Genomic DNA, 19397 nt, shown 5'->3' on the forward strand with positions numbered 1-19397 from the left:
GGTTCATAATGTAGAATAATGTAGAATGATAAAAACACCCACAGAAAGCCGTGAAATTCCAACTAGAGCCTTTTGAAAGTAGTGGAGGTGCGGCGCAGAAGTGTTTCTCAATATGAGCCAAAATCTCACGGGTGGTTTGTTTATGAATGCAACGTTAATGAAATCTGTGACATCCTTCCTTCTGGAGCTGTGCGTATGTCAGTCTCAAGAGGGAGCAGGACGAACTTCAACCCGTGTGTGTGTGCCTGTGTGTCTTCCTGTGATGTGACTAATCTGGTATAAAAATAAACATTACTATCACTTACTATCACCTGGGGCCGAACATCCGCTGAGGCGCTGACTGACTTACCGCCACTAACTGACTCGTTTCACTGTGCTGGTGTATGGACAGGTTACTTTATTTGATTCTCTCTCTCTCTCTCTCTCTCTCTCTCTCTCTCTCTCTCTCTCTCTCTCTCTCTCTCTCTCTCTCTCTCTCTCTCTCTCTCTCTCTGTACCACTCAGTTACATAATGTAATAGCTACTCCTTCATTTTTTAATCTAATGGTGTCAATTCCTGAAGACTTTGTTCCCTTCCTAATATAAACTATTTTCATCATTGGAAGATCCATAAGCATTCACTTCATCAATGCACAGAATGAACATTTTAACGGTGTATTACTGTTTTATTTGACTGTTGATGTTACTCTAAAGGCAGATCAAGGCCCTTTTAATAAGTCGTTCCTGATGTGTGTGTATAAACCTTTTTTACACAGTTTTAGTAATTATTTATATCATCCGTACGTCAACCTGTGCTGCTTCTTCCCCTTTTTCGTACACATTCATCTACGTAGGTACCAGCTTCTTTGTCATGCATCCTCTCCAGTGTCTGTAATTTAGCTGCCGTCAAACCAATAGTACCTAAGCACCTGGTGAATGTGTACTCTTCTAGAATTGAAATGACTCGTGGCGTAACCCTCCATGTTGCGTGCCACCATTATTGCTGCCACATAACTTAAATATTCTCTGACCTGCTCTAGAAACCCAGAAAGTTATAGCTGAAAAATATCAGATACATGTCTTCTTAATTTACATGACTTTGTGATGTACATACGTGAATGGAATGGAAATAGTTTGGCTACCGCACTGCCCTCTAACGACAGATTTCACGATGAAGTGGAACGCTGTCCTCTGTCGCAAGTTTTTAGACAAGTTTAGCAACTGTATATGACTACATATATCTAAACCGGACTTTGTTCAGGTAGTTGTAAAGTTTGCTGGTTTGTGGAGGTTAAGTTTGGTTGTGAAGTAATTGACGGTAGTGCATTGACTAGTCAGCTTGCTTGTACTTAGGCGTCTTTGAAGCACAGCACAGCCCAATGACATCAAGATTTCCAAAAGTGGTGATGCAGGCAGTGTTGCATGATTGCTTTACTCATAACCGTGAAAAAGTATCCTTGAAAACCTTTCCTGGATAGAATTAGGGTGCACCAGGCCAGCCTAATAACCCCTTCACTTCGGAAAGCGTTTCTCCTTTTACAGAGTTTGCAAGGAAAGGATTTGCAGTTCTGCCTTTATTATCTTTTAATAGACATCTATGAACCGCGGGGAATATGGATACATTCCATTTAAAATTATGAGGCAACAATATATTTTTTCTTAGCCCAGTTGTCAACAAGCACATGAACTTAAACTAAATTCTGTATTGTAAGAACGTCTGCAAACTAATTCGAAAGACGTGTGTCTGAAACACAGTTTGGGCATCTTAAGTATTTAATAAATTGAAGTTTTTATATAAATTATTAAAGAAACTCTTGTATTCCAGCGCTGTTGCAAATGTTATGAACAGGAAAAATGAACACACACACACACACACACACACACACACACACACACACACACACACACACACACACACACACACACACACACACACACACACACACACACACACACACACACACACACACACTTGGAAATGGATAAATACACTCATACATACGGATGCAGAAGAGCACATATGTATTTCATCCCCTGCGTACTACAGCTCGGCATTTACAGAGAAGTAAACACACACACATCATCATCATCGTCGTCGTCGTAGTCGTCGCGGAGAAATCGGACAAGGACAAGTAGGTCAGCGGCCAGGCTTCGTCGCCCGCACCTGCCGGCCGAGCAAGGTCATTCACCTCCACCAGAACTCACTCACCTCACCCGGCCAGCTACACACACACACACACACACACACACACACACACACACAACACACACACACACACACACACACACACACACACACACACACACCATGATCATCATCATCAAAATCATCATCATCATCATCATCATCATCATCATCATCATCATCATTCTTCTTTCATGTGTTTTTATGATCAATTTAGTGTTTGTACAAGACTTGAAAGGCATCGAACGTCGCATATGTGGTTCATAACACTGTGTGGACAAGTAAGGAAGGGCACGTGTGGTCCGAGGCAAGGTGTGACTGCAGCAGGTGGGGCGAGGCAAGGGCGGGGCCTCACTGGGAGACTCCAAGCTTGTGTTGATACTTGCAAATGCTGAGGATTAGAAGAAAGCCAATCATGCATGTTCGTCAGTCAGGGTACCTCTGCGGAACCTATATATTCATTAAATTCCCTGTCAGTACTTGTGTCAGGCTGTAATGTGTGGTGAGGAAAGGGAATGGATATGCAAATGATGAGTGACCCCCCCTCGGCAGCCCCTCAGTGACCCATGGAGATGTGGTGAGGCCCGACCCTTCCTCTGGGCCCGCAGCCAAGACCAGGTTACCAGACTGTACGACAACACAACCAGCTCCTCACTGGGGGTATCAGGAATTCATTGTTGTCTCTCCTAACGACACACACACACACACACACACACACACACACACACACACACACACACACACACACACACACACACACACACACACACACACACACACACACACACACACACACACACACACACACACACACACACACACACACACACACACACACACGAGGGAGGATAGAATTGAGAGACGTGAACACAGAAGGAAGCTTCAAAAGAATTTATTTGAATTTATGGATGAAAATGAAATATGTTACGAGATGTATAGAAGCAGCTGGCTTGTGTAGGCTGAGTCGTCTTTTATTTTCACACACACAAACTCACACTGAAAGAGACTGAGAGGTGGGGGGGACGAAAGGCCTGCACAAATAGTTACACAGGCAGATGAATTGATAAAAAGGTTGCATCATGTGAGGGAATATAATCTGTAACCTTGCATTTGAATGAAGAAACCTTTTACGAAATTTGTAGTCTATAATTTTCTTCGACTCCTCCAACCCTGTGCGGCGCCATAGACTCCCTACTCCCGAGCTAGCGCCGCCGAAACCTACAATTTTGAACCGCCACACAAACCACGTCAGCAGCCACCAAGACGTGCTGTACAGTGAGACCAAGGATACAGTTTCCTTCATTGACCATAGCCTCGTATTAGTGATAACTCTCTCTCTCTCTCTCTCTCTCTCTCTCTCTCTCTCTCTCTCTCTCTCTCTCTCTCTCTCTCTCTCTCTCTCTCTCTCTCTCTCTCTCTCTCTCTCTCTCTCTCTCTCTCTCTCTCTCTCTCTTGTAGACACCTCTTGTTTTCATTATCGTTAAAAGAGCAGTGCAGGAAATAAATGTATGACTTGAATGTATACGTATCTTGGACTGCGTTGAACTTTCCATAGAGGGATACGAATATACAAGGAGTCTTCATTCAGATGGTAATGGTGGTGGCGATGATTTATTCATTACAGCTTCAAAGCTACGTGCGTTTTTATACTTGACTGCCAAATCTGTCGCCTCGCTCGTGACAAGAGAACCACTCAGTGTTCTCATCCCATCCCATCGAGCTGCACTAAGCGCCAACGTAAAATAGCGTTGATGAAAATTACTTATTAAAGTTTTCTTCTTCATCTGTTTTGACTTCACACAGAGGAAAACTTTTGTACGTAGATATTGGTACGTAATTCTTGACAACAATGATTAGAAAAAAAAGTTGTAGAATACTTGTGTTTGGAATGCGTCTTTACTGCTGAGTTATAATAATTTTGGGGATGCTGCGCTAATTCTCACTGTTAATGACAAAAATTCACTATAAAATACTTGGCTTTAAAACCTTTACTTAGAAGCACTTGATCATAGGAACACTACATAGGTACTCACCAGAACTGTTCTTTTCCAGAGTAGCTGTGGTGGTGATGGTGGTGGTGGGGGGTGGTGAGCAGGCAAGGACAAGGTAACAAGAGCAGACAGGCGTCATCTGCTGTCAAGGTGAGGTTACTAGATCATCCTTTTAATTAGTTTGCATGCACAGCGTTTTCTTGTCTGTCTCGTTGCTTGATATTCCACCTGACTCTTGCCACATGTTGAAATCCTCACTTGTTGCCAGGCTGACTCTCATTGTCTCATGGTCTGCCAGTCTTTGTTGCTTTCGATTTGATTACTGTCATTTTTTATGCCCCTTCCGTTAAGAGGATGAGAGGTTTTCTGACTTTGTGCAGTGCTTTGTTTTCATTAATTTCATTGGCATGTTTTCATAGCTCTGGCTCACAAGTGTATTGGTGTTTTTGTCTCCTCGTCATTATTACACGCTAAGTTCGTTGACTTGGAGTTCCCAATGAATCTAATAAAAGCGATTCGATAATCTTCACTTTTACTTTCTTGAGAACGTCAGGTTGGTAAGCTTTTTCCCCTTTTTTTCGTTTATCCTTGACTGATTTCCTTAGCGCGTAGAGGAATTAATATATAAAAAAATGGTCATCAAAGAAGAAATTGAAACCATTCCGACAGATCGCCATGTAATGTTTCCAAGGGTGTGATCAATCTCCTTATTGGTTGCTCCATTGCAGCAGCAACAAGCCCAAGCGGTGCACGTGTGGCGTGTTTTGCATCAATGATTCCTTTAGTAAATCGGTGCTGGTTTGCGTCCTTCACTAGTTTGGGAAATAAATATTTACACATTGTTGCCGCTATAAGCAAATACGTGTTAAAAGTTTTAAACATGGATTATACTTTCAAAATACATTCCTTTAGTGTTGTAGCCATGGTAGAAATCCCTGCCTGTTTTTAGACTTTTACTTGCCATGCATGTGATGACTGTGGAAGGATTTGCCTTTCTTGTAGGAAATAAAGCCTTGAGACACGGAATACCTCACAGCCACCCTTGCTATAAATACGTTACGACTCACGGGTATGAAGCTGCTATGCGAGACTTCTTTATTTTCTGACGAGCGAGTAGTTAACATTGCAATATTACTTTAACATCTGTGGGAATAACGCAGAGCACTGAAAGATCCTTGATGACTGGGAAAGAATGACACGTGCGGAGATCATTCATGGACTTCAGCTGACAATAGTGAGAACTGCTTTTAAAATTTTTGGCACAAATAAATGTTGCTTTTATAAACTAGAAATATCTTTTGCTATATCGACCAAATTCGAAAATCTAAATGTACAGGAATGAGGATGTAAGTAACGGGAGGTAGTTTTAGTCCTAACATGTATAATGAAACTTTTATGAGAGATTCGTTCCATATTTGACAAGTAACTTGGGTCTTGATGGTCCTGTGAGAGTATGATTGTAAGTTCAGTCAGGGTAAACGAGAAACATCCACGTGGGGCGCCAGACACGCAGCAGTACTGGGGAGAGAGTAGCCATAGCGACAATAGTTAGCTGCCATTGTTGGTGCTTATTATTTTTATATATGAATTTTGTTTATTCATATGCTTCTTCAATTCCTTGTTTTTTGCTGACATCAAGGCTCGTGTACACCGTTATGTCATAAATTAGTGCAATGAAGGCTGACCATGTAGAAGTACCACCACCACCACCGCCGCCGTCAGGTAGCGGTGGTGATGATGATGTTAAAGGTGATAATGAAGATACGACTGATTGGTTAGAATATCACTACCATCACGAAGAACAGACAAGGAAGTATAGTGTTTTATTTTTAAGAGAATAGTGTTGAACTTGAGACAGCCATTCACCTTCCCGAATGCCAAGGGCGGAGATGAAGGAACAAAAAATAAACACCCACTTAGCAGGCGAGCAAAGCCATAAATTACTGAAGTTGTTTAGTTTTTTGCGTTAGTTTTTAGTGCAACGAAGGTGGTGGTGGTGGTGGTTGTGGTTGTGGTGGTAGTTGAGGGTGGGAGTGGAGGGTATAGCATTAGCTGTAGTAGTGGTAATGTTGATGTTGCTTTGCTGTTGCCTGCCTTCTGCTGCTGTTGTTTTCCTCTTCTTCTTCCTCCTCCTTTCTTCTTTTCTTTTCTTTTCTTTTTCTTTTCTTTTCATTTCTTTTCCTTCTCCTCCTCCTCCTCCTCCATAAAAAGCTAAAGGAAAATACAAAAAGAGATTGAAAATGAAAGTAAATAAAAAAAAAAAAAACGGAACAGTAAAACTCCCAAAGAGCGAACATTTTTGTGTTCTTGGTTCCTAAATGATTTCATGATAATTTAACGTGAAAAAAAAAATTATTTGAGACTTTTTAATAGTTCTCTTGCTTTCGTTCGTATAATTTAATTGTATTTTCAATAAATTTGTGAACTTTATTTTTTAATTCACAACTGTTGTACCACCTGGTGGGGTCAGAAATCAATCTCGTCATGAGAGTGTCAAGCGAAGGAAAAATATATATGAAAATAATATGAATGGTTTCAATGAGAGCGGCCCGAGTGAGGCAGATGCTGTGTGTCTACCGCAGTGATGAGGTGTAGCATTGTGATTGTAACCCTTAGAGCTGCCATTCCTCTGAGTATCTGTTTCGAAACAAAAGTCACGTAATAACTGATATCATGTCACATTCACGTGCAGAGGAACAGCGCAGCGTGAAAAACAACGCGTACTTGATTGTGAGTCAATAGATCAGAAAACTGTTTACACATTTTTTATTGATGGTGTAGTGTAAATATTGTAAACTTGTAGATTCATTGTCGGTGGAGGCATCCGGCAGGGACGTTTAGTTACGGAAATACAAATTTTCGCTTTTGATCAGAACACTGAAAATTATCATTACATTAATATTTGTTTGTGGCGGCCATCACCACTCCTGTAAACACCGGCCACGTCAAGAGCAGGCTGAGATCACCTTGCCCTCAGCCATGCGGAGATCACGTGGGCCGCTACCTCCGTCCTTACTGGCGCTGGCGGCCATTTTATCCACATGTGCACTCCCGGAGAAGCAAAGTTTCCGTTTGCCATCGTTATCTGCCCCCTGCTGCTAGTGCTGTCTGCCTGATTCCATTCTCCCCTCCTATTGCTGCGAGTTATTTAGGAGAGGATTATTAAGACGCAAGTAAATTAACCGAAATTGTTTTCAATTTTTTTTCCAGTTCAAGTTTAAGGAACGACAGTTATTATTATTATTATTTTTGTATAGTTTCTTGCATGTCTTGACTTGCCTTTTGTACTGGTAGAAAAAGATAGAATAAAAACTCGTCTCTTTATTTGTGGCCGTGTGATCCTTGGAGGAGAATGAAGGGCCTCTATACATCACATCAGGACAGACGTTAGTTACATGAGGTCTGCATCTTTTGTCCTTGCTCTATGACAGATTCGTGGAGCATGAGATGGCTTTCTGTGCTGCTGACCTAAGGATGCGTGTGGTGAAGGATACGTGGGCTCTCTCATCAATGCTGTAAGACGCCCGACTTTACCTTGAATGTACCTTTATTAAAGTCTTTGCGTATGTTTTCCTGCTCTTGGGGTCAACGTCACATTTGTGGCACATCAACAGACTTTTAATTCCTCGGACTAAATGATACGCGCATCGCTACCTCATGAGTTCAGGTGTTGGCATGCTGGAAACGCTGCACACATTTCTTCCATTACTATAAATAAAGCAGCCACACTCGCAGCTGCAGGGACTAATCTTACTAGCCCGTACGTCCCACCAATCTTTAATGTGTCCAGTAACGCGCCATGTACGAGAAACAGCCTTTCTGTATGTGTGGTGGACGTCTTCAGCTCACAAGTACAGTTGACCAAAGAAGTGATGTCATATTGCTTCATAAAGTTAGATATAAAAAAAAAGATAGGAAGGAAGTGGTTCTCAAATGGAGTGGTAGATGGATAGAATAGACTCAGGTTGTTAGCACAGAGTCATTAGGGAGCTTTAAAAGATCAGACAAATTTATGGGTGAGGATGATAGGTGGAAACAGGTAGAAGTGTTTCATACAGGGACTGCCACGTGTAGGTGTATTGGCTTCCTGCAGTTTCCCTGATGTTCTTATGTTCTTATTCCGTAAAATGTTCAAGACAAACAACAATATCTACCAACTACCTTTACCTACCACCCCTCTAGTTCTTGATCTTTGTACTGTTAATACAAAAGCAATGCATTGGTCCATATATAAATTTCTACCTGACTTCATAGAGACTAAATTCAACATGACCCGAGTAATGAGGACACGTGTGCATTGTTGCGGGAGTTGAGTTTCGCTTCACGCAGTCTGACACACGTGCTGGGCAAGAAAGACGGAGAACTGTGACCTCCTGGTGTATTTTGAGGCGCGTGGCTGAGTACGCAGAAACAGAGACCGCCAGCTTGGAACTCACTTTGATCAGATTATCTATATTTAGTCTTCAGAGAGAGAGAGAGAGAGAGAGAGAGAGAGAGAGAGAGAGAGAGAGAGAGAGAGAGAGAGAGAGAGAGAGAGAGAGAGAGAGAGAGAGAGAGAGCCTTGTGAAGTCTACAATGTAAAAAATAACGTGCTGAGACTGCAGTGTGTGTACCTGTTGACCCCCAGGTAGGTATGAGGGAATATTTTTTGTCTTCAGGCGGGTACGTGTGTATGTAAAATTAGTTACTTGATTTGTCTGGTAGTGTGTGTGTGTGTGTGTGTGTGTGTGTGTGTGTGTGTGTGTGTGTGTGTGTGTGTGTGTGTGTAGAGAGAGAGAGAGAGAGAGAGAGAGAGAGAGAGAGAGAGAGAGAGAGAGAGAGAGAGAGAGAGAGAGAGAGAGAGAGAGAGAGAGAGAGAGAGAGAGAGAAATGGTGTTCATTTGCATGTTGCTAAAATATATCGTACACACCACAGTCCATCTCAGCCTTCATCGTTTCTTCAACTTTTCATTGATTTGATGTTGCAGTCTCTTTTAGTTCCCGGTTCATGTAGGGCATGTGTTGCGGTGAAAAAAAAAATAATAATAATAACAGATAAATAAATAAAATAGTTGAACCTATCAGTGTTAATGTCAGCTGGTTACTTCTTGTGTCTCCCGTGGGCGGTAAACGATAAATTAAAACAAGAGCATAAGATAAACAGCAAGAAGCCAGCAGGATCACACGTGGCAACCCCTGCACAAAATATGCATTCCTTTATCTACGCGTCATCCCAGTACATATATTTATCTAATCTCCTTGTAAAGCTTCCTGTTTATTCTGCGCTGGTACACTTGTTTACTGAAGTTATTCCAGCCATATGATAACTTGAGAACCAGTTTCTTTCTAGCTTTTAATTTAATCTTTTACAGTTCACACTTTCCAAATCTTTCGGTCACTGTTGCTACTCTTCTGTGCTAATCATGAAAGGAAGTACGATAATTGGGCTTGAGTTAAAGACAAGCCATCCAGTGATCTGTATGATATTTCAAGGTATTTTTATTTAATTATCGTACATATAATTCACTGGTGTAGCAGCAACACTTGTCTATCATTACTAAAATCCCCATCAGTGGTTGTAAACTATGTAATGTAATTAATGTATTTTTCTATTGCCATTGTATTCTTATTCTTTGCAGTTAAAATTTCATGTCATTCGTTTTCCATAAGGGAAGAATGTAATACATGTAGTTTATTTGCCTCTTAACTGTATACCTGCCGCAGGAGGAAGAATGGCGGAGAGGGCGTGAGGGAGGGAAGGGCTTTTGTTTGATTATATTCTGTTCAGCCACACGTGTGACATTAAATAGTTCAGGTGATATCCTCGTTGTAAGCCAATATGTCACCTGGTATGTCTCTCTCTCTCTCTCTCTCTCTCTCTCTCTCCTCTCTCTCTCTCTTCTCTCTCTCTCTCTCTCTCTCTCTCTCTCTCTCTCTCTCTCTCTCTCTCTCTCTCTCTCTCTCTCAGGAAAGTGGTCGGCTATTTTTTTATTTTCTTTTTTGCTTTCTCGCGTTTCGTTGTGTTGTTCTCCCAGTCGCCGCGAGAAGGCTGACCGGGAAGGTGGCGGTGAGTCTCGGCTGCTATGTAGTGAGCGTCTGTGCGAGTGAAAAGTAACCTTGCTCCTTCCTTCCTTCTCTCTTCCTTCAAACTGGCGCTCTTCGTTCTGTCAATCCCCCGTGTTCTTTTCAACTCTACTGTATCCATGTATCCAGACATTAGTTATTCTACTTGTGCGTCTAGTCTACTATTTGAATTTATTCATTCATTATCAATTTCCAGCCCAATTCTCGTATTTCATTATCCATTTAACCATTCATAAACCACTCGTACTCTTTCTTTCTCCCTAATCTAACTGTCTGGCCTCCTTTCATAGTATCTCACAGCCTTCATTTCATTCCGTTCCGTCAGTATACTCGTATTTACCCGAGTGTGTCTTCTGCCATTCATGAACCACTTTTTCCTTCTCCCTGTTCTTCTATCTAATTTTCTGTCCTCTTTTCATACTATCATCTCAACAGCCTTCATTTCACTCCGTTCCGTCAGTATATACCCCAAGCACGTCTTTTCTCGTTTTCTCGTGCCTCCATAGAAAACGGAAAACGTCAGGACCAGCGACACACGTGAAGTCTCCTGACGGCGGGGCATTGCTATCACAGGGACACGGCCTCTCCTCCGCACCTGAAGCCATATTGAGTGAAGCAAGGGCGGCTCATGCATAAGGAACAGCAAGTAGTGATGGTGACCTATTACTGGGACCAGAAAATAAACCATGCCAGGTGATGATAGGAAATACGTAGGGTAATGAGGGGACATGCAGCAGTGAGGACCCCACACAACTGGTTAGGACCGCGGCGCCTTCACCCTCACTCCCATAGAAGGTAAATGAGGGTCGTTGCCAGATAGAAAGTGGAAGATCTGCGGCAGGAGGGATGTATGTATGTATGCAGGGGCAGGAACAGTTAAGCAGGTCGAGGTAATGGTGTGATGCCTTCCTTGTATGGGTGGATGGGGGACGGACGTATGTATGTATGTGTCTGTGTGTGTGTGTGTGTGTGTATGTGTGTGTGTATGTATAGGTATGCATGTGTTCTACCGTCTCCTCGTGGAAATTAATTGTATATACACTGATTAATAGATACATACATACATATATAAACATACATAAGTTTGTAGAAGACAGAATCATGCAGTATATCGTAACAAATTACCAAAACACCATCATATATTAGAATTTTAAATATACACCATCAGAAACACCCCCAAACACACACACACACACACACACACACACACACACACACACACACACACACACACACACACACACACACACACACACACACACACACACACACACACACACACACACACACACACACACACACACAGCGATAGACATTCCCCCAGCCCTCAAACTCCACCCGACACATCAAACTTATCAAGAGGCGTATGAGTTAAAGAAAATTACCATGCAGTTGTTTATTACCTTTTAAGTGCTGTCAGACTTGATTAAGAATGCACATTGTACTTTCAAACATGAGCTTGTGCTCGACAGGGTTTAATAACCCTTTCAAACCTCTCACCCGGCATCCTGCACACACCAACTCCTTCCTCTTACAACTCGAACATCACATCTTTACAATTTAGTCAACACGGGATTAGAGACAGATTCCAAAATATTGAGTCATATGAAGTCCAACATGTGGGAGGGGAGTTAAGAGAGAGAGAGAGAGAGAGAGAGAGAGAGAGAGAGAGAGAGAGAGAGAGAGAGAGAGAGAGAGAGAGAGAATGTCAGACCAGGTGGCGTAATTATTATGGCCGAAATAAATTAAAAAAAAAGTAAAGGAAGATAGAAAGAAAAGAAAAGAAATAAGCTCAAAACATCCATGGCGATTCATTCATAAGAAAACCAAGACATGATTTCCAATTATCCCCATGCGGTTAGAATACACATGATCCGCTGACAGGCGTGAGGAACTTTGTAGCCATGCTTGTGACGCGTCTCCGCTCACGGCGATCGAATGGGATAGCAAATCCTGCCACTCTGTATAGATCCTTGTTCTTAAAAGTCTCGGCGCTTCATGTCAGCTACTTCCTTTTTCATTGAAATTATTAAGGCTTTCAGGGATGACATGAATCTAGTGGTACTTTATCAAATTTCTATATCATCAATTGGGAAAACACCAGTGATAATCAGACTAATTACCTCTGCGGCCCTTGAAAGTAGTCCATGTGAGAGAATAAAGCATTTAAGAAAACGAGATCTCGATACGCAAATCATGCATGCGAAAACGTGTGGGAAATCGTCCAAATCCAGGGTAAATTTCAGGCTGAGACCAGGGCTGGCACAGGTCCCAACAGCCGCCGTAGTAACAGAACGTGTTTTTGATAAGCAAAGGAAGGCGAGGGATTAGAGAGAGAGAAAAAAAAATGTGTTTGCCTTCAAGCCAGGATCCAGTAGAAGAGTATTAAACTAGCCTGGCGTGGCTGAGGAGTGTAGGAGGTAGATCTGCAGAGAGGGAGTAGAGGGGAGGACTGGCAGGCAGGCAGGCAGGCAGCAAGGTTGGTAGACAGTCAAGAAGGGAAGCAGACAGGGATAGATGTTCGTAGTGAGGTAGGTGTTCGAGCAGACATGCAAAAAGAAAATCAGGCAACACGGATAAAAGTCAGACAGTCAGAGCAAAATAGAAAATCAGGCAAACAGATAAATAGTCAGTTAGGTAGTTAAGTAGTCAGGTAGTAAGGCAGACAAGCAGACAGATAGACAGACAGGCAAGTAGCCAGACAGATAGACAGACAGACAGAACAGATAAACAGGCAGGCAGAACAATAAACAAGGGCGGGAGGATGTTGAGGGTAAGGTTAGAGAGGCAGGGACATAGCTCACCTTGTTCAGGACGGCAGCAAAAACAGGACTTCAGGCACGTGGACCACCTCCTGCACCACAACCTGCGAGAGAGAGAGAGAGAGAGAGAGAGAGAGAGAGAGAGAGAGAGAGAGAGAGAGAGAGAGAGAGAGAGAGAGAGAGAGAGAGAGAGGTCTAGGCAAAAGAAGAGGGGTAAGAAAAAAAAGGAAGTAAGAGAGGAAATTCCTCTCTTACTTCCCTCCCCAAAAATGACGCCCCACTCAGCACTGGCGGGATAGTTCGTGGGGTTCTTGCCTGCCTCTTCGTTTTGCGTCCCCTTCGCTCCGCCAAGGCCTTGTATATACGCAGACTTGTAGTGAGGATGACATTAAATCACACGTTTGGCTCGACTCATCAGGTGTTTAAGGCGACATCTTCCCTTTGTGAGTTGCTGTCAGTGTCGTTGGGGTGAGTATGTAAGTGTTCCAGTGTTGCAGTGTTCCTCATAAGCTGTCCCTCATAAGCTACAAAACACTAAATTTACATAAGATTATTATTATTATTTTATTATTTTTAGTGGCCGTCTTTGATTTTAAATAGTTCTTTTTTTTTTTTTTCTATCGTTTACCACTGAAAATTATACGTATCTCTTCTCTCTTTTCTCGTTTTTAATTTAGGTGATTAAAATCACTTACATTTTTTTTCTCTCTCATTGTCTGATCACTAGGAATAATACGTTTCTCTGTGTGTGTGTGTGTGTGTGTGTGTGTGTGTGTGTGTGTGTGTGTGTGTGTGTGTGTGTGTGTGTGTTTAATTTGATAGGGTTATCCACTTTCAGTAGCATAAAAAAAAAAAAAAAAAAAAGTTGTCCACGTGATGCATTTAGCAAGACCTTGGAGGGAGAGGTGGAGAGCGCCACAGCACGGTCCACTGGAAGGTAACAAAACAATAACATCCATAACAACAACAGTAACAACAGCATGAAGAACAACACCTACGACATTAACACTTAACAACGGAACTTGGAAGGAAAAACACGATCTAACTTGTAATATTCAAGGGCGAGAATTCCAGTGTCGGATCATCTCGTCACGTGTCAGGCGCATATAAAAAATAATAAATAATTAAAAAGATAAACAAAAATAAAAAAAGGCAAAAGTAAAATTAGCACGCCTTGGGCCATGATTATCTTTATTTTCTTTTTTTCTTTCTTCTTTCATTCTTTTAGTTTTCTGTCATTCTTTCATTGTGTGCTTGAGTTTTCTCCTGGTTTGGTTTTTTCTTTTCTTTTTCTTTTCACTTTTTTACTTTTTTCTTTTCCTCTATCCATCTATCTGTGTATCTATCCATTTTTTTCTATATTATCCACCTATCCATCTCCTTTTTTTCTTTCCTTTCTTTCTTCGTCTAATTATCAGTCTCTCATTATTTCACCATTCTTCCGTTGTTCCTTTCATTCATCCTTTCTATCTTGCCCTCCTTTCTTCACGTGCCTGCTTGTTTGTCTTCCCTGCTCGTCGTGTTTTCGAGGCCAACGTCTCTTTCCTTTTGGTCTTTTTGTGCTTGTTTATTGCAACACATGCCGTTTTTTTCTGGCTGGCGATTTGCTCTGCTCCGTTACTAGACCCCCATTCGAGGCTGTGGGTTCACTTGGCATCCTTACTCAGGTATAGGCAAGCGGGTATGCAGGCGGAGTCGCTTAGTTACCAAGGTACTAATGAGAAACCTCAAACCAGACATAAGAATGAGTGATTAAGACGTAAAGCTATGTGTGTGTTAACTAACTTGCTGATTACTTTTCTATGCTGTCAAAATAGTTCACCAATTTGATGTTTTTTTTTTTTTTTTTCCATATATTTTTATACTAAGTGAATTTTTCCCAATAGTAAACGTACATACTTTCCCGTGCCCCACTCTCGCCGTGGGTACACAGTGCGTGGTGGGAAACCGGTTAGTTGTCGAGGTCCCTGTGGACTCCGGCTTGGAATAGCAACGCTCTAGGGCCTCGCGTGTCATCCTGCCCTGTAGTGGTAGTGGTGGTGGTGAAGTGAGGCCGAAGGGTAGGACGAGAACAAGTTTTGGCTGTAGCTTCCTCCACTACCATTTGTATTGCATTATATTGCTGCTACTATTACTCTATTATTTTATTCTTTTTTTCTTCTATTCTCTAGTTTGTTTACCTCTGATATAGATAGTTAGTACAGAGTGGTGGTGTTAAACTTAGTAACCTATAATACAGTTCGGACCTAAAGTACTTGCTGTTTGAAATTCTCTTAATTTCTACTACTAGTACTACTACTACTACTACTACTACTACTACTCCACGCAACCTCATCACGAAACCTTGAGGCAAATCATGGCATAAACTCTTCCCAACCCCCAGTAGCTCCTCACCATAACATAAGCCAGCGTTAGTTGCCACATCACATTGCTTCAATCTTGTAATATTATCTTACACATTTCAGCCCCAGCCACGTCATCAGCACAACCGCATCCCTCACACCGCCACCCTGTCCATTCACTTGTACCTCACACTTGGTTCTGTAGGAGAGAGAGAGAGAGAGAGAGAGAGAGAGAGAGAGAGAGAGAGAGAGAGAGAGAGAGAGAGAGAGAGAGAGAGAGAGAGAGAGAGAGCTTTGGTCATGCTTTATACATTTTCGTAATAATTTTCTCTTCACGTTCGACCTTATACACCTTTCCTTCCTGCTCCTCTTTCTCCTTCAGGTCGTTAAAGGCATAAACGGTTTAGAGATCCGTGTATTTCAGGTTAACAGGTCAGGTGGAGGCCCGCGAGGTTTCTCATTGGGGCTTTAGGTGGCTACCCGGATGTCAAGGCCGAGCGAGCGTCCTGCATGAGAGATGAACTGTCACGGGACCCAGTGTTAGACGCTCGAGGCTTCCTGATTTCTTGCTTAAGTATTCCCTCTACGAGCACCCCTGACCTCCTCTACTACAACGTCTCTCTTTCATTTTACAACATGGAGTGTGTTTAGTTACGTCATTTCAGGAGTGTTTTTTTTTGTGTGTGTGTTTGTGTGTGTGTGTGTGCGTGTGTATATTTCGTAACTCAGTCGTTGTGATCTTCAAGGATGTTTTCATGATTCTGCTGAAAGTTTAACAAGAATTCTCCTTCACCAGTGAAGAGAAAACACCCATGGGAACTTGACTAATCATCTCCACAGCATTTGAAAATAGTCCTTATGGAAACACAAAATAGTTTCAGAATTACGAGCTGGGTACAGTACATAGTCTCCCATAGCGGGCACATCAACCTACATATATCCATGAGAACCTAACTGTTTCCATGGCCTCTGAAAAATATACCTGATGAAAGCAAGAAAAATACTGGGTGGGTGTAGCTACAGTGACATATAGCGAGACCATCAACCTATCGTTTTTTGAAGTGAGAAACACCCAACCTGACACCGCCACCACTCTCTCCAGTAATACAAGATACATAATGTGCAGGAACAGTAACATCAGCAGCAACCAATCCATGACATAACTCTCGGTGTCTCGTTTTCCTCTTTCCCACTGGGCCGCAGACGCTTCTCGTTTTCTGTGCATGTGTTGTGTATTCATTGTTGCGAGGCATATTGAGTGCTCTGGGTACTGAGTGGAGCTTGTCCATGGATGGTGGTGGTGGTGGTGGTGGTCTTGACTTTCTCTCGTGGGTGGCATGTGAGCGGACCAGGGAGAGGGAGAAGGAGGGAGAGGGAAAGGCTATGCAGTGAGTCGCTCCTTATCTCGATTACCTTTTTATCTCTCCCCGCAATCAGTAGAGAGAGAGAGAGAGAGAGAGAGAGAGAGAGAGAGAGAGAGAGAGAGAGAGAGAGAGAGAGAGAAATTTGAGTAGTGTGCTTAACTTGTTTATATGGCGCCGTGAGAGAGAGAGAGAGAGAGAGAGAGAGAGAGAGAGAGAGAGAGAGAGAGAGAGAGAGAGAGAGAGAGAGAGAGAGAGAGAGAGAGAGAATATGCCATGCAGTATGGGGACAACTGACAGCTACCATCATCACCATCACCACCTCACCATATCACCACTAAAATCACCACTCGAGCAGCCATCACCACTTTCTTCCTGCACTTCCCATTGTCCTGATTCACTTGTGGGCACGAGCGCAGGTTGGGACAGTACAGAGGCACACAAGAGACACACCCATCTCTCACCTCCCCTTCTCCTGCATCCCCCCCCCCGCCACCATCCGCCCATCTCCTGTCTAGTGGTGCGCAGTGTTTGGCGTCTCACAGGCGACTTGAGACCACTCACTGTAAACAAAGAAACCAGCACCACTATCTCTCAATCCTCCTCTTGCACCGTCACTGCCACCATCACCCCGTCAGTAGCTACCGTCACCATCTACCGTCATCATCACATCAGTTGTAGTCACCACCGCACCGCTCCATTGTCACTAGCAACATCTCCACAATATCACTACTAACGCTACCACACCGTCACTACTGTCACCATCACTAGCATCATCACCACATCAGTTATAGTCACCACCACGCCACCACTACTGCCACCACCACAGTGTCAGACCAGTAGCTCCCGTCACCACATCATCACCATCATCACCACAGCACAACATACTCGTACCTTGTTTTTTTTTCTGGTATCTTATAATAACTAAATAAGTAGAGACATGGATAAATAACTAAATAAATAATGGTTTACTTGAATGGTATTCAACAAGACTAAGGTTATTTACTCATTGTAGTATAGTGTAATGTACTTGTGTCGTAATAGTGATTGTACGGCAGTAAGCCTATCCAAATGCCTACTCAAGGTCACTAGACACCTTACATATTGTTTCTGCCACTGCCATTATCACCACCACCACCACCACCACCGCCTCCTCCTCCATCAACATCACACACACACACACACACACAAACACACACACACACACGGCTCAGGTATTTGATTTCAGACTTATCACCACTGCTGAGTGCTAATAATACTGTTTGACACAGCAAGAAGTAATGAGACAGATATCAAGGAATGGGATATAAATAGAAGAGGAAAATGAAGAAGAATGAAAAAGAAGAGAAAGAGCTAAAACAAGTACAACAACAACAACGACGACGACGACGACGACGACAACAAATACTTCTTCAAGAGCTTTTATCTTTGCCTCCACCTTCCCCACTCCCCCTCAACCCTCGACGTCTTGTCACCAAGGTCATCATGCACTTGAGACACACACACACACACACACACACACACACAAGGTAGTGGGGGCGTGCACGATGTGATGGTGTGCTTGGTGATGGTGGTGGTGGAGGTTCTAATAATGAAGGCCGTGTGTGTGTGTGTGTGTGTGTGTGTGTGTGTGTGTGTGTGTGTGTGTGTGTGTGTTTGCTCATAGCAAGTCCAGTTGATAGATAACAATCCGTCTTATCTCTCCAAGAATTTACGAAATACGGGTACCTTCTCCGCTTAGTGTGTATTACTCTTACATCCCTCTTTTACCATCCACTCCCGCGACCACCACGCCTTGAAACCAAGACCGCGTATGCCTCATATATATATATATATATATATATATATATATATATATATATATATATATATATATATATATATATATATATATATATATATATATATATATATATATATATATATATATATATATATATATATATATATATATATATATATATATATATATATATATATATATATATATATATACTTGACTGACACATGCACAATTAACATTTCACTTAAACATGCTCACCAGTGTATATCCGAGAGCTGTCCCTGTAATGCAATGGTTCCTGAACTAGGGGTAAATTGCCCCCTGGGGTTAATATAACATTTTTTTGTGGGTAATGGAGGGATGACAACAAAAAAAGTGAAGAATTCTGGATATCAAGAAAACATTGTGTGTTATGTAACATGTACCTGATATGGCCCGTGTGTATGATTGCACATTAGCAGAGATGCTTTAGGAAGAAAAATACATGACATATTATGTAATTAAGACGCAAGGGTACATGAATTGCTCAACACCTGGAATGGTTCATGAACCTAGAAAAGGTTGGGAACCACTGCTCTATTTCTCACTGTCAGTTTCTCTAAGCATTAGCCGAAGTAGGTGTAAGCAGGTGTGTATGAGTGCTGCACTGTGCATTTAGTATTTACCTACTGTTACATTTTATAAAATGTATAACATTTTAACATTTATGAAATTTTATTTTATTTTATGAAATGCATAACTGGGTAATGAGCTGAGAAAGTTTGGGAACCACTCCTTTAATGCATCATTGTGTCACCTCACAAACTGAGTGAACCAGTGATAAGATGCTGGGTCAAGGGGATATATGGGTATTTAAGGAGCGTCCCTAAACTTAGCGCCCCCTAAACTTTCGACACTACTGCTATTTCACGTCGACACCATGACTGACTTC

At 42.2% G+C, this 19397-nt stretch overlaps 1 protein-coding gene across 1 annotated transcript in view; it reads left to right on the top strand.

Annotated features, from left to right (window-relative positions):
* Positions 1 to 4278: 4278 nt before the first annotated feature.
* The window catches only part of LOC135111021 (band 3 anion transport protein-like), a 169513-nt gene continuing 154394 nt past the window's right edge, over positions 4279 to 19397 (top strand). Inside the window, exon 1 of the mRNA XM_064023893.1 lies at positions 4279 to 4305. The gene's annotated coding sequence lies outside the window, so the exon portion shown is untranslated. The remainder of the gene's footprint in view (positions 4306 to 19397) is intronic.

The sequence above is a fragment of the Scylla paramamosain genome, chromosome 21, assembly GCF_035594125.1.
Source record: "Scylla paramamosain isolate STU-SP2022 chromosome 21, ASM3559412v1, whole genome shotgun sequence".
Lineage (NCBI taxonomy): Eukaryota > Metazoa > Arthropoda > Malacostraca > Decapoda > Portunidae > Scylla > Scylla paramamosain.